Source organism: Lontra canadensis, unplaced genomic scaffold, assembly GCF_010015895.1.
Source record: "Lontra canadensis isolate GAN:19392208 unplaced genomic scaffold, GSC_riverotter_1.0 scaffold2, whole genome shotgun sequence".
Taxonomy (NCBI): Eukaryota; Metazoa; Chordata; class Mammalia; order Carnivora; family Mustelidae; genus Lontra; species Lontra canadensis.
Window position 1 is genome coordinate 18,286,157 of NW_022630996.1, and position 15,082 is coordinate 18,301,238.

Below are 15,082 nucleotides of genomic sequence, written 5' to 3' on the forward strand. Positions count from 1 at the left end.
ATATTTATCATATCATAATATACTATTGATATGTATATATACATACATATGTAGTAAGATATTAAGTGTGGAGCTAAAGAAGAGATCAGAATTGAAAATTATCTATTGATACAGATATAGATGTAAGATTATCTTTCCAGTTTTATGTCTTAATGGACATGCTGGAATCTAACTCATATTTTCTGCCTTCTCCTAATCTTGACGCCCTCATGTTTTCCTCATCTCAGTTACTGGACCCATCACCATCTACAAGGGAACTCAAGCCAAAAAAACTCATTCTTGAGCCTGCACATTCCTTGGGCTCTCATATTTATCATCAATTCCTATTAGTTCTAGCCCCAAATATAAGTCTTGAATATTTCCATGTATTTCTATCACACTGTAATTACCTTAATCAAAGCCACTTCCATCTCTTGTTTGGTGCAGTAGACAGTACTGCTATTGATCAGTATCCATTTCCCTAACCTGAGGAAGAATTATACATCTTGGCCCACTGAATCAGATCTGGTCATATGGTTGCTTTAGCAAATGAAATGTGAGCAGAGGTGACACTTGCCACTTACTAGCAGAAACTGTAATAAAAGATTACTATACTTTACCTAGTCTTTTTTTTCTCTGAAATAGTAAATGACAATTTCCAGAGAATGCACACATCATTAGCTTGGATCCCAACTTGAGCATGGTGACGGCATATAGCAGAGACCTTAGCCACCCACGATAAAAATGATGTGTGGTAAAAAGTAAACCTTTGTTGCTGTGAGTCACTGTGATGTTGGTGGTGTTTGTTACAACAGGATCAGCTGGTCCTGACCACACAGCAAATGGTAGGTACTATGCCTTCAACATATATCCGTGCCTTCACACTTCTCACACTATCATTCCCCTCACTACAGTTAGTGTCATCTTTTCCAAGAACACTAAGCTGTAATTCCAGTGACTGTCTGTTATACCTAGAGTAATATCCAAACTCCATTTGTGGTTTCCACAGTCCTGCAAAGCCCGGTCCCTGCCATCCTCTCGGACTTCCTCTCCTCCTCCTCTTGGCTGACTGTCCACTTCCTATGATGGTCTTCTTTTTATCCCCTGAATACATTAAAATGGTTATTAAATGGGAGCCTCTGTCCTTCCTCTTCTCAATACTCCTCTTAGTGCTTTATATGGCTGTCAGTTTCTCATTTCTGAGGTACTACTCAGCTCCCTAATAGACATGCTTTCCTTATGGAAGCACCTTCTCTACTGCAGTGTCTCTCTGCCCCACTCCTTCTAGCATGCAGAAGTTAAAATTTCTGTAGGATTTTGAAGGTAACACGAAATATAGATGATAAGGTGACAACTTGTATAGTTCCTCATATTTTTCTCCATTAAGTTCCTAGGGGGCAGGGACCTTGACTTTTCATCTTTGTATCCCTACTATCCAGTACAATACACAACATATAGCAGGTAATAAACGGTTTGTTGAACTGAGTTAAGTTTCTCTATATACCCTTCCATCTTTGTCTGGTTTTGAGTAGATTAAGGATAAGAAAAGACCAAAACAGTAAAGCTCCTCAGCAATTTTTGTAAATAAATGCCCAAAATGAGATTGCCTTCCTTCTACCCTATACACACCAGGTGTCTTGGAATACTGACCCTTGCATATCATAGTATTTTAAGTGCTGGTTCCAACCTACATGATGATTTGTGTTGTGTTCTCTAATAGGAAAGTATTTTATTTTTTCTTATTATTTCTAAATTGTATTTTTGTCAAAGTAATATATGCAGATGGAAAAATGTTTTAAAAAACACAGAAAAACAATTTAAAGCAACACATTCACACATCAATTCTTTTCAATTTCAGGCTCGTTCCCTGGGCCTTTTAAAACAATTTCTACTTTTATTTCATTTGCTGAATACATCCATAATTAATATGGAAGTAGTGTGAGGATACTAGATAATCATTTTTTCTAGAGGAGGTGGTAAGACACATCTTGCTATCACAGCAATATAAACATTAATTGTTATAGATATATTACTTGCATTGAACTTTTCACTAGCTATGTTCGTAAATATTCTGAGAGGAAAACAATGTAATGAATAAACAAATCTCACAAAATAATAGAAAAAAATAAACACCACAAAATACTTTAATCCAACTCTGAAGGCATGCAATAAGAACAACTTTGACAATCAAAGATGAATTTTAATAACAGGAAAAGTATAAAAAAGATGCTGCTCACTTAACCTTTGCCAGTGCCTTAAAGAAGCTTCTTTCTTTCTGAATACCTTACATTTTAACTTTAGATACATTATCTCATTTAATAACTGCAATGAAATTATTAAGGCAGTATCAAGTGATGAGATGTGTAATTATGCAAATGAGAAAACAAACTGAGCCATTCAGTGACAAAGGAAAACCAGAAAATGGTAAAACCAAGCTTTAAATCTAAGTGTGATGACTTCAAGTCCCATACTCTTACTCTGTAGTACTAGCTTTGGCTCTTAGCTCTGGGAAATTAAAACCAGATTGCATATTATCTCCTTTTACACTTTTATCATTTTACTGGCTATTCCAGAAGTATGAAATTGTGGCTATTATTCCAATGTGATTTGATTCATTCTTTAAGGAAACTACAATTTTATTCATTTGTTAACTCTCCTTGCTGACTATGCAGGCATTTTTTCAATCTCCATTAATTCTCAATTACAGAAAAAAATAGTTCTCTGTTTATAGACTGTTTCTGATGTCCAAGGGATTGCAAAAAAGAACAAAATTGTATACATAAAGTTTACTTCCATAATCAGACAGAGCTCTTAAACCTAAGGTGCCTATAAATCAATCTAAGTATGCCCTTAATAGAATTTTTTTGTTCTCTTATTCAGCCATCATGTATATTTTATAGATAGAGGAATTTTTCTACTTTAATTGAGATACTATTTCAAACTTTGGGCTTTACACAGTTCTAGAATATTAAATGGAAGTTAAAAAAAAGTTAATAATAAGAGCTGGAAATCTTACAAATTTACTCAAGGAATAAGACTGGTGGATGAAATTTTACAGACTATTATAAATATTAAAGACTGAAGGCAATTGCCAAACTTGGTGCCTTGTATATAAAAATCACCCTTCTTTTAAAACAACAAAACTGGTATATTTTAAGTTGAGCTTTCCCCGAATCATTTTTTACACAAGAAAATAATCCATCAGATAGGATAATGAGATAAAACAAAGAAGTTATTTATTTAAAATCAAGTGATATCTATAGTAAATTTATATAGTTTATATAGCTCCATTTAATTTTCAAATACATGTAAGAGCTCACAAATTTTTGGATATGCTTACTACAATCAAGAACCTTAAGAAAAATAAAATATAATACTATAAACTTATATCCTTGCTGGAGTCCCCCATACCAGAGCAATCACTTTTTCTTTCTCCTCCTATCCATCCTTGAAATTTACTTTTACTCCTTATACTGTGAAGTATCAGCTGGCTGGTCCAGAATGACGGCACTCTCTGCTCAGACATTTGCACTCAGTAGTCTCTTATATTCTCACTTGTAACATATCTTGAGTAGTTATAGAATGTTTCATAAATTCATCATGTTAAACTCTGCCCTCCCAACTGGAACATCAACTTCTCGAGACCACTACTTGTAACTCCTCCAAACTCATCAAAATTCCCCTCAAAGAAGTGATGAGTTTGTTTCAAAAAAGCTAGAGCATGTTCATGATACTTTCCCATATCATAAAATAACATTTTCTTTACCTGACTTGTTTCATTAGAAGAAAGATACTAGATTTGAAATCAAGTTCTTAATTGTTTAAAATAATTTATGTGAAATACATAATCTTCATTTTTTCAAAAACACTTGAGACTTTGTTTTACCTTAGGTTATTTATGCAATTCTTTTTAAAGAAATATCTTTAACTTTTATATGGTGACAATTTTCCCTAGCAGTCCACATTTTTATATAAGAAGAAAAAAAAATGGACTTCCTTACGCATCTTTGAAGAATGCCAGACTTCTGAACATCTATCTTTAAACCTATGTATTATCTGTATTTTCTTCCTATTGCCATAACAATGTTTTCCTTTACCCAGTTTTGAAAAGTTAGCCAATATTACACACTTTACATATATGAAATAATGCAAGCAAACCTTTCAAATGGTGTTTGATACATAGTAAAAATTAATAAAATGTAATCATTATCAAATTTGCCCATGACCTGACTGCTTAATTTCTTTTCCAAAATGCTAAACTCTAGAACAGTCCAGAGTAATTAAATATTACTTCTTTAAGAATGTTAGAAAAGGTAAATTAATAATAATAATGATGATGATGATAATACTGCTTCACTTATTTTTCCCTCTTCTTCACCCTCAGGATATTTAAACTGGATAATTTAAGTTTCTAAAGCAAGAATTTTTCTTTCTTTTGGGTACAAAAGAAACAAAGAGATCCATTTCTAAAATGCCCTATATTTTACTCTTGTAATCAAATCTAATTCTCTTTGTGAAATGTTAGTAACATTCAGCACAGAACATATTGCCATTTTATCTCAGTGAATTCAGTAAGTGGATGAGAGTCATTGTCTAAACAGTACTGAGAATACTAATGCTATATAAATCAGTGGTGCATTTATTTGCCCCTCAAAGTGAGAGATTAGTTAATTGCAGCAGCAATATCATATTCTAAATTGTGTTCCAATTGAGCAATCCTGAAAGAATTAACTTCTATTCATCCTTCTTAAATTGTCAAGTAGACTAGGATGAGGTATATATCAGAGATATACCTACATGTTCTTTTTGAAAGGTATTTAGAAAGCTTTTTTTTCTTTCAGGAAAGAATTAAGATATCTGTTATCAAGAGCTGACTTTTCTACGGTTCCTCTTCTTATTAGCAATATCTAAAGAGACAATTTAAAAACAATCTCCATTTGGTTTACAACATTGTTCACTGTGATATTGAGGTGACAACGAGCTAAGCATGCCAAAGGGTTCTGAGATAATTGAGGGAAGTTTAGAGTCCCCACTTAGCATGTTAGGTTCATTTGACACAGGTAAGAAATAAAATTCTGGAAAACATAGCACTCAGATTATTTTTGCTTAGCCTAATTGATCAAATTGCTGTTTTGGTTGTGAATGTGTCTGGGGTTCTTGAAGTTGTTTATTTTAAATTCATCAGTGATTCTGATGAAAGAAGCACTTTCCAAAGAATCTGATGAAAAAAAGCACTTCCCAAGGAATCGGAAAAAGTAAATTCAGTATTGAGCTGGCAACTAGCTAGCTTGAGTCCTCTGTTTATTCCTTTTAAAGGCATTTGGACTTTAACTTCGAGTTAGAATGTAGAAAAGTGCAAATTTTTTTTTTTTGATCACATGATAATGGAAATCAGAAAAGTAAAAATCATACTTTCACATTATTTCGGGCTAGCAAAGAACACTATCCATTCATCCAAGAGTGTATATCAATGTAATGATCGTTTGCTGAAAGTCTGACTATTAAGGAACACTTAGCAGTTCCACTTTATGGTTATGTAGACTTTTCCACATTGTAAAATACAAATTAGCTTATAATTTCTGAGAGCCAAGGATGGAGGGTTATCAACTGGTCCCAAATTTAAGAAGGCGACAACCTCCTGCAAGGAGAGGTAGATGTGATCACTTAACTGAGGAGACATAGCTGGGCACTGATAAGAAGTCAACTACCATAGTTAAGTTCTCATTCTACCCTTTCAGCTAGCAACTATTACAATAAAGTAACATTATATTTATTTCATTATATAAAATTTTCTTGTCACTAGTTAAACAATACCCCTTAAAACCTATCATTTATGAAAGAACATTAGGTAGAAAACTAGCAAAAAAGACAAAAAATGAAAATGACTGCTTAGTTTCTGATGTGTTTACTCTGAATATTCTAAATGGTTATGTTGTACACAGCTTTCACAATATTATTTAATAACGAAAACTATTATAATACTATTTTTCGTTGTTATTTGGAAGAAACCTAACTCAGAGTCGATTAAAGAGGTAAAGATATATTAACTCATTTAACTAGGAAGTTCTGGGGGCTTTTGGGTAATTATGATAGAGGACTGTTAACGATATCATAAGGAATTATTCTCTTTTTCCATCTTTTTCTCTGCTTTTCAATCCGGTATCTTCAAATTCGTGGCAAAGGTGGCTATTAAGATGCCATATTATAACTGGTCAAGGCTGAGTCATGTACATTCCCTTGTGGATGAAAGCATCTATTCCAATCAAACCATATTGAACGTGTTACGTATTTAAAAAGAGGGTTCTTATATCAAGCAAAACACGAGGAGGTTTCTGTTATAAACTCAGAGAAGATTTTATATTTGTGAAAGGGTGATATATGTATTTCCAGAAGGATGAACAATTTTTCTATTAATATGGCGTAGAAAAATTAATTCATTTTAAAATTATTTATTCATTTATTTATTTTTAAAGTATTTTATTTATTTATTTGACAGAGAGATCACAAGTAGGCAGAGAGGCAGGCAGAGAGAAAGGGGAAAGCAGACTCTCTGCTGAGCAGAGAGCCTGAGGCGGGGCTCAATCCCAGAACCCTGAGATCATGATCTGAGTCGAAGGCAGAGGCTTAACCCACTGAGCCTCCCAGGTGCCCCCATTTTTTGTTTTTTTTAAAGATTTTATTTATCTGACAGAGAGAGAGCACAAGCAAGGGGTTCAGAAGAGGAGAGGGAGCAGAAGACTCCCCAGGGAGCAGGGAGCCCTATAATGAGGACAATCCCAGGACCCTGGGATCATGACCTGAGCTGAAGGCAGACACTTAACCAACTGAGTGAGCCACTCAGGAGCCCCTAGAAAATTTTAATTAAATAAAGCAAGCATATAAATAAAGGTAATTCAGCATTACCTATTTGATGTTAGAACATTGCATGTTGGATTATCTTTCTTTATATAGGAAACTGGTTTACTTCTTTTACTGTTTCCCTACTGAGTTATGTTAGCACGGCCTTAGAATGTTGAGTTTTGTGATGAGTGGGTGACCATGCATAATTTAAGGGATCAGTTATCATTCTTGTGAAGACCTCAAGATTTTTTATTAATTCTAAAAGAGAAGGAGAAAACTCTGTTTTACCTATCACTCTAGTCTTTTGAAAAGTTAGATAAAGGTGATGATTTTATCAAGCTTATTTCCAAACCAGTTTATTTCTATTGGTAAATTGATATCATAACAGCCTAATAATAATTATCCTACTAAGACTATTGTTACCTGATTATTTTAACAGAATTTACTGAAATATAACCAACACACTATAAAATGCATCCATTTCAAGTATTTGATTTTATAAGTTTTCACAAGTTTCTATGTGTGTATGTTAGCTGCATGATTGCATTTTAAAGAGTAACAACTGGGCTTCTAGTTCAAAATGGCAAATGAGCATAAACATTTACTTGGCATGTCTTCAGAATCCTCAATAAATTAATATAATAGTAAAAGGTAAATCATAAAAAAGGGAAAATAATAGGAAAGGGTGGCCACACACAAATTGAGTGGAGCCTGTTGATAGATGTAAATAGAGAAGTCTACAGTTAGGCCATCCAGTGGTTTCAGTATTAGTAAGAGGCATGTACCCTTAATATGTAGAGAGCCTTTCTCTTTTCAGAATCTACTATCAGAACCCTGGAGGGATTTTTCTGGTATCTTCGGTTTGAGAACCTGGTAGAATTCCTGGCAGGAAAACCTATGAAATTGTGGAAATTCCCTTTAGACTACATACCCTCAGAGGTTTCTCACACTCATGGTAGACTACAGTGTTTCCAGCAATTCATTAATATTACCATTCAAGCATTCCTACCAGTATATGGCTGTAGGGGTGTTTGTTCCTTGTGAACAGATCTGGGCTGTATCTCTCTAGTTGTACCTGTCTCTTCAGATTATGGAATGGTAATTTGCCTTGTGACCTCAGTGCACTGATAACTCCAAGACAAGTCACTGATTTTTCTGTCTGTTCAGATTTTGATTATTGTAAAGATGAGGCTGATGACTTCCAATCTCTTTATATGTCAGAGCTGAAACCTGAAGTAAATCTTTTTTTTTTTTTTTAAGATTTTATTTATTCATTTGAGAGAGATACAGAGACAGAGATGGAGAGAGAGAGAGCACAAGCAAGGGGAGAGGCAGAGAGAGAGGGAGAAGCAGACTTCCCACTGAGCCAGGAGACTGACATGGGGCTCAATCCCAGGACCTGGAGATCATGACCTGACTTGGAGACAGATGCTTAACCATCTGAGCCACCCAGGCGCCCCCTAACTTTCTTAAAGTGAACCACTGAAAAACTTCTCTAGTTACATTTGTTTATTCCTTTCATCTCTGCATTCCATTTTGATCTGTTTTTTATTTTTTTATTTCACCATCTATTTATTCTTAAGAATAATTTTGTTTAATACAGCACAACCAATATGAGCAATTTAATTCTATTTTATGCCATTCATTTTTTCCTTACATCTCTGTCCTCAATCTTTTATATTTAGAATACATTATTAAACTTACAATGCATTATTTCTGTTCATTCTTTCTTAAACACAGCTTCTGTTGTATGATTTACAATTATTTTTATTAATGAATAATGTTAGTATTTTTATTCCAAGCTTTTGTTCTTTATCATTAAATTATATAGTGATAACATTTTTTAGTTTCCTAATTATGTTTTCCTTTTTAAACAAGGTGAAGTTAATGCTTATGAAATAAATATGTTGACAATAAATACAATGCATTATAATGACATTTTACCTGACTTCATAGAATAAAATCTTGAACAATGGAAAATTTTTATTCATGTATTCTGATCTTCCTGACCATATTTAACTTCCAAATCCAAATTTTATTTATTCACATATACCAAATTAGAGGCTACTTGTAGAAAAATACTTGAATTTTATGATTTACTTTTTGCAGTCCTTGGCTGGGTTATCTTTCACATAGTAGATAGTTGATAAATATTTTCTCAACTAAATTCTGCCTTGCCTTGAAAAAATACAGAATTCCCAGAACCATTTTGTTTTTGAATTGGTCTACACTAAAATAAATTTTTCTATGTTGTGAACTCATTTGTGTGGTTCTGTGAATTGATTTGTTCTGTGAACAAACTGTGATGAATTCTGTAATCAGTTCTATGAACTGATTTGTGTGTATCTCATACAGATATTAGTTCAAGTTATAGGTCTGTATTACCTTTAGTATGTATAATTGCATTCTGTTCTATTTACTTTTATGGGCAGAGACAACCTATTTGTTTTTTTAAAAAGATTTTATTTGTTTATTTGAGAGAAAGAGAAAGAGAGAGAGCATGAGAGGGGGAGGGTTAGAGGGAGAGTTAATACAGGACTGGATCCTGGAACTCCAGGATCATGACCTGAGCCAAAGGCAGTAGTTTAACCAAATGAACCACTCAGCCACCTAAGACTACCTATTATAGCAAGTAAGGCCAAACATTTTTATGTACTCCCCTTTTAATCACTCAGAGAACAATCCTGTAGGTAATCTGAGAAAGCCATTAGGAAATACCATTTGATGCATTTCCTTTCTAGTTTACAATATTACTATTATTATTATTATTATTATTATTATTTTGAAGTGTCTAGAATATTATCAACTCATACACTTTGAAGGAACTCTCTTTCTCATTTACAGGGCAAGAGTCAGGTACATAAATGCCTTTCTTGTTCTGACTACCATCAGTGTAATCAGACAGACTTATATCCTAGAATTAATATTTCATTTTATTAATGTTCAGTACATTCAGAAGTATACATTTTTAAAAGTATGCTCTCCTGGTTATCTTTATTTCTATCTTTGCAAAATTACTGCTGCTATAGAACAGACAACATTGAGAATTGACTATGATGCAAAGTCAATGCTAAAATAAATGGAAGTCTTATAGTTATCCTTCTGAGAGTTGATGAAATGTAATATTCTGATACTCAAGTCATCTCACCAATTATCATTAGAATCTGCAAGGAAACAATATGGTTCTATTGATTTCATAACCATGTAATACAGAAAGGAAAATAGTGCATGAATTAACCATCCTAAGGTAATTAAAAAAGATGCATTTATATAGTTGAATGCTTATAGGATCCTCTTGAACAACGGAACAAGAATAGAAAATAATGGAAAATAGGAAAAAAAGTAATTCTTGGAATGCTGATTATAGATGAGGAATCCATAAACTGTGTTTTCAGTTTATGTAAATATTATGGTTCAGCTTTCAATTGATATTAAGAAATTATTGCACCTAAGTCTACAATTAGTATTGTCTTAGTAAACATAATTTATTCATTATCATCATTATCTCCAAATTACAGATTCCTACTTGATTTTGCACACTACATAATGCTTAGATAGATAGAAACAGAAATTTGTTAAATGGAAGTTTATTAAAAGTGAAGGTCTGAATAAAAATTTGAATGACATAATAATTACAATTTTTTAAAAATTTATTTTATTGTCTGACCAGAATCTTAGAGCTAGCCTTTTTTCCCCTTTAGCCTGAATTATTTAGATAAAAATATGCTTATGATTTAGCTTTTAAAACACCAGGAATAACTAAAACTATATAGGTAGGTAGAAGTGTGTTTTTTTATTTGTTGTTTTTTGGTGACTAAGAAAACTGCCACTTAGAATAAAAGGTTAACTTTACATTTCTATACCTTATGTTACCAGTGAAGGAAAATAGTATGGGTTCCTGCTCTCATTGTCCATCTTCAGTGATAGACATCATATTGCTACATCACTATCTCAAACCAGATTTTATTCAGAACCCAATAATAGTTTATATACATAAAATTATTTACACAATTGCTTGATTCATGCTCATGTATAATTGTCCACAGGACTTAGTACATAAGGGGCACCCAAAAATATTAAAATCCCAAATAAGTATAAAATTCAAATTAAATTCAACGCTGGAATAAAATCAGTGATTTTAATAAATAAAGTTAAAAAACAAAAACATTCAGGTTAATTTAGATGATAGTCCCAGAATTTAACTTATTTTAGCTAATTCATTTCTATCACAGTAAATGCAGAATCATCATATGATTCATTCATACTAGGTTTGGAATATTTCTCACTATCTCTTACTTTCCCTTACCCCTCAGTGTAGGTTACAGTTTACCTCTACATTAACTTATTTTCTTATGCTTCTTAAAGGTATGCCCTGGGTGTTATATGCAACTAATGAAATTTGAACACAACATCAAAAACTAATGATATATTATATGTTGGCTAATTGAACATAATAATAAAAAAAGATACAAAGAAAAAAATAAAAGTATAACTTGAAAGAATTAAAGACTAAGACTCAAGATGTCCTTAGACTATAGACTTAGGATACCACCCCATGCCACCAAGTGTATTTTGCAAATGTTTGTGTGGACTAATGAGAAAATTTTCTCAGAACATTAGCATTGATTTAGATCCATGCTAAAGTTGTCAGAAGATATTTTCCATAAAAAATATAAATTTGTTAAACAGCAAGAAAAACACTAATTTGATATAACCTCATACCCAAACACAGTAGGGTTCATGCATAATATTTAATCATAGACAACACTAATACTACATTGTAGGGAGATATATATATATATATATATATATATATATATATACTGGACAATAAATTCAAAATTGGAGATATTAATCATCTCTGGGAGGGTGGACAGTATCCTGGAGGGACTCTTGGAATCTTCAAAATACAGTTTTTTATCCTATGCTTGCTGTTGGGCTAACTGTATGTTTGTGTCTTTGTTAATATTTATAATTAGCATATATTCTTTTCTTTTGTATCCATGAGCTTTTTCATAATTAAAACAAAAAAATTAAAATAGACATTATAATTTCTATGTAGTTTTGGCAAAACTTCTATGGCTACTACACAATTTCTTAGAATTACAAGTATTTGATTTTGCAAATTACCTCAGTTCTTCTGAAATACTGGATTTAGTATGATAATATAAAGTGAAAATAAAATCACTAACAAGCATGCTGTCCTAGGGGGAAATGTTTAGTTTCCACAACAGAAAAGTGATAGTAAGAGACAACAAAATAAATTCATAGAGGATGATAGCTCCAGAAACAAGAGAACATGAAAAATTAATTATAGCTTCTTGAAAGAGTAAGTCAAAGAAATTTGGTTAAAACAACATGTATATATAACTGAGAAAGATAAAAAGAAGATATAACAATTTTTCTACAGTTTCTAGAAAATAATGCAAATTGAAATTCAGTATGTGTTCTTTTAGTGATTTTTAAGATGGCATTTTATATTAGAATATTAGATATATTAAAATTATATAAATAGTTATATGTATATTTTTTTATGAAGTCACATAAATATTATTATTTGACTTACTTGTTGCAATGTGCCAACAATTTCCCTTGCTCTGGTATGGTGAAGAGGAACTCCTCACCGGTATGGAATACTGTCATAAATTATTATCTGAGGACTTTCAGTTGTTGTTTTGGTCTTATGTATTACTCACGGTACATTATTAAAAAAAAATCTTGAGGTTCAAAATTCCCTATAAGTTAATTCATAATATATAATTGTGAATATACATGATTTCTAAAATATAAGGATAAGTTACTTATGAATGATGTGGCTATTCCATATTATAAATTAACATTCATATTTCATATTATTAATAAAAAGAAGCCCTCATATAGAGGCACTGAAACAAGAAACCAATCCACCCTTTTGCTTTGTTTTTGTTGGGGGAGGAGAGGAGAAGAAATATTCTAATTAATATCCAGCTACAATTTCAATGAACTCCTGTATAGTAAGAACACTCTTGCATTGCAATTCTTTTTTTTTTTTTTTTAAGAGTTTATTTATTTATTTGACAAAGAGAGAGAGAGAGATCACAAGTAGGCAGAGAGGCAGGCAGAGACGGGGGAAGCAGGCCCCCTGCTGAGCACAGAGCCGGACATGGGTCTCAGTCCCAGGACCCTAAGATCATGACCTGAGCAGAAGGCAGAGGCTTAACCTGCTAAGCCACCCAGGCACCCCTTGCATTGCAATTCTGAAGCAACGAATCTATTAGTGATAGAGGAGAGGTTTAACTGGTGGTTTTAACTTCATACTTTCATTATCGATTATATTTTTATGCTAAATTAACTTGGACATGAGAGATGATTTTCCATTTCTTTTAATTTGGACTTTTTGAATAGGCTAATCCACTTGTAAATCTGCACTGTTCAGCATCTCGCTGAAAGCCTCACAAAGCTTTAAGGTCAACCTAGTTCAGAGCTTTCGGGTCACCAAAAACCGTTTCATCTTACAGTAGTGACAGCCAAACCGCGGCTACTGTCGGAGTGCAGCTGGGTTCCCTGAGGCTCCTCTTAAGTGATGTTGGGCCTTGAGGGCTCAGCATTACTTCCTGGACTGATGCCCCCAGTGATGGTGCAAAACTCTAACTCAATCCTTAATTATCCATTTCTCATTTCATTGCCACCAGTTGAAAAGCTCCATTCTCTTCTCTCCACCAATGACTGTCTCATTTTCTTTGAGACCTTCAATTTACCACCTCCGTGAAATATACCTTGGAAAATTACATCCAGTCTGATTGATCCTTTCATTTTAAGCACACTTATTAAGTTTGCACTAAAAGCTAGACTAGTTGTCGGTCATGCTGTATATTAAGTGTCCAGACTGTTTACAGGTTAACCAAAAATATCCCCTCTGAAGTCCATACATTTTGGAAAGTTTCTTTAGGTTTTACTGAATAGCCTATGTCTTACTCAGGATTATTCAGAGATATTGATCATGAAAGTAAAGAAGCATTATTTCTAGGTAATATGGGGTAGAGGTGGACTCTAACTGTTGAAATGGTTTTAGTCAATAGCCACTTACTTTTTACTTGGGACTATTAGAAGAAAATTGCTGCAGTAGAAATCCTGGCTAGTCTCGACAATCCACTTTAAGATAAATCTGACAAACAATAAAAAAATTATGCTTTAAGATATTTATCACAGGGTTTTATTCATTAATTTAATATATATCTGCTAAATGCCAAATGCATGCCTGATATTCTTCTAGGAATGAAGGGGACACATTAATAAACATGATAGGAAAAGACTCCTTGCCCTTCTAGTGCTCGAGTTATCTCCTTGTATATGGCTAAGAAATATTGACACTTAAAATCAATGTTGAAATTATCGAGTGTAATGCCTTCACTCTTCCCAAAGAGTTCACCATTTCATCGGACAGTATTGAACAAACCCAGCTTTTCTACTTACTTGAAATTCCTCCCGTCACATACACTATTTCTATATGGATATAATCAAGTTTATGTTTAGACACTCTCTTTTGTTTTGTTGGTTACCCTTATTCTTCTAATGCCAGGACCAAATGATTAGCATAAAAATGCTAGTATGGCTCTTTTTCAGGAGCAGCTGTTATGATGACCATTATTATTACCTGGCATCAAATCTGGAGTATCTTTATTCTTCTAAAATAAAATATATTCTAGAAGACAAAGCAGAAAGTGTGAATTTTACTCAAAGTGTGTTTTAGAGGAAGGGGGAATATTGTGTAATAATCGCTAACAGTTCATATTAAACATTTCTCTTTACCACAATTGGTTCCTCCTAATTCTTTTTCTTTCAGATTCTCAGCTTTCCCCCGGCTCCAGTCTTTTGGCTCCAGGCTTCAGCCTCCTCAAACACTTTATTCTTGGTCCTTCATTTTGCATGTAAATTTATTTAGTTCTGCCCTGGCTCTTTCAAAACCAACAATTAATATCCTCTAAGTATGTGAAAGTTCTTTATATCGAGAATGAATTTGTGCTCAGGAAACAAAATGTTCCAATTAATAAAATCCACTCCATTTAGAAAAGACAGAGTAGGGGGATGATAGTTGAGTAGTAGAAAGACTATAGGTTATAAATAACAAAAACATCTTTTTTGTTGTTCTTAAATGCAGCTGAAACAACAAAATACTTCCCCATATCAAACTTGTTTTCTAAGGAGTGTTTAGGATGTGCTGGACATATAATGTATCAGACATATTATTAAACTCTATTTTCTATTTGAAGATACTGAATTCAGA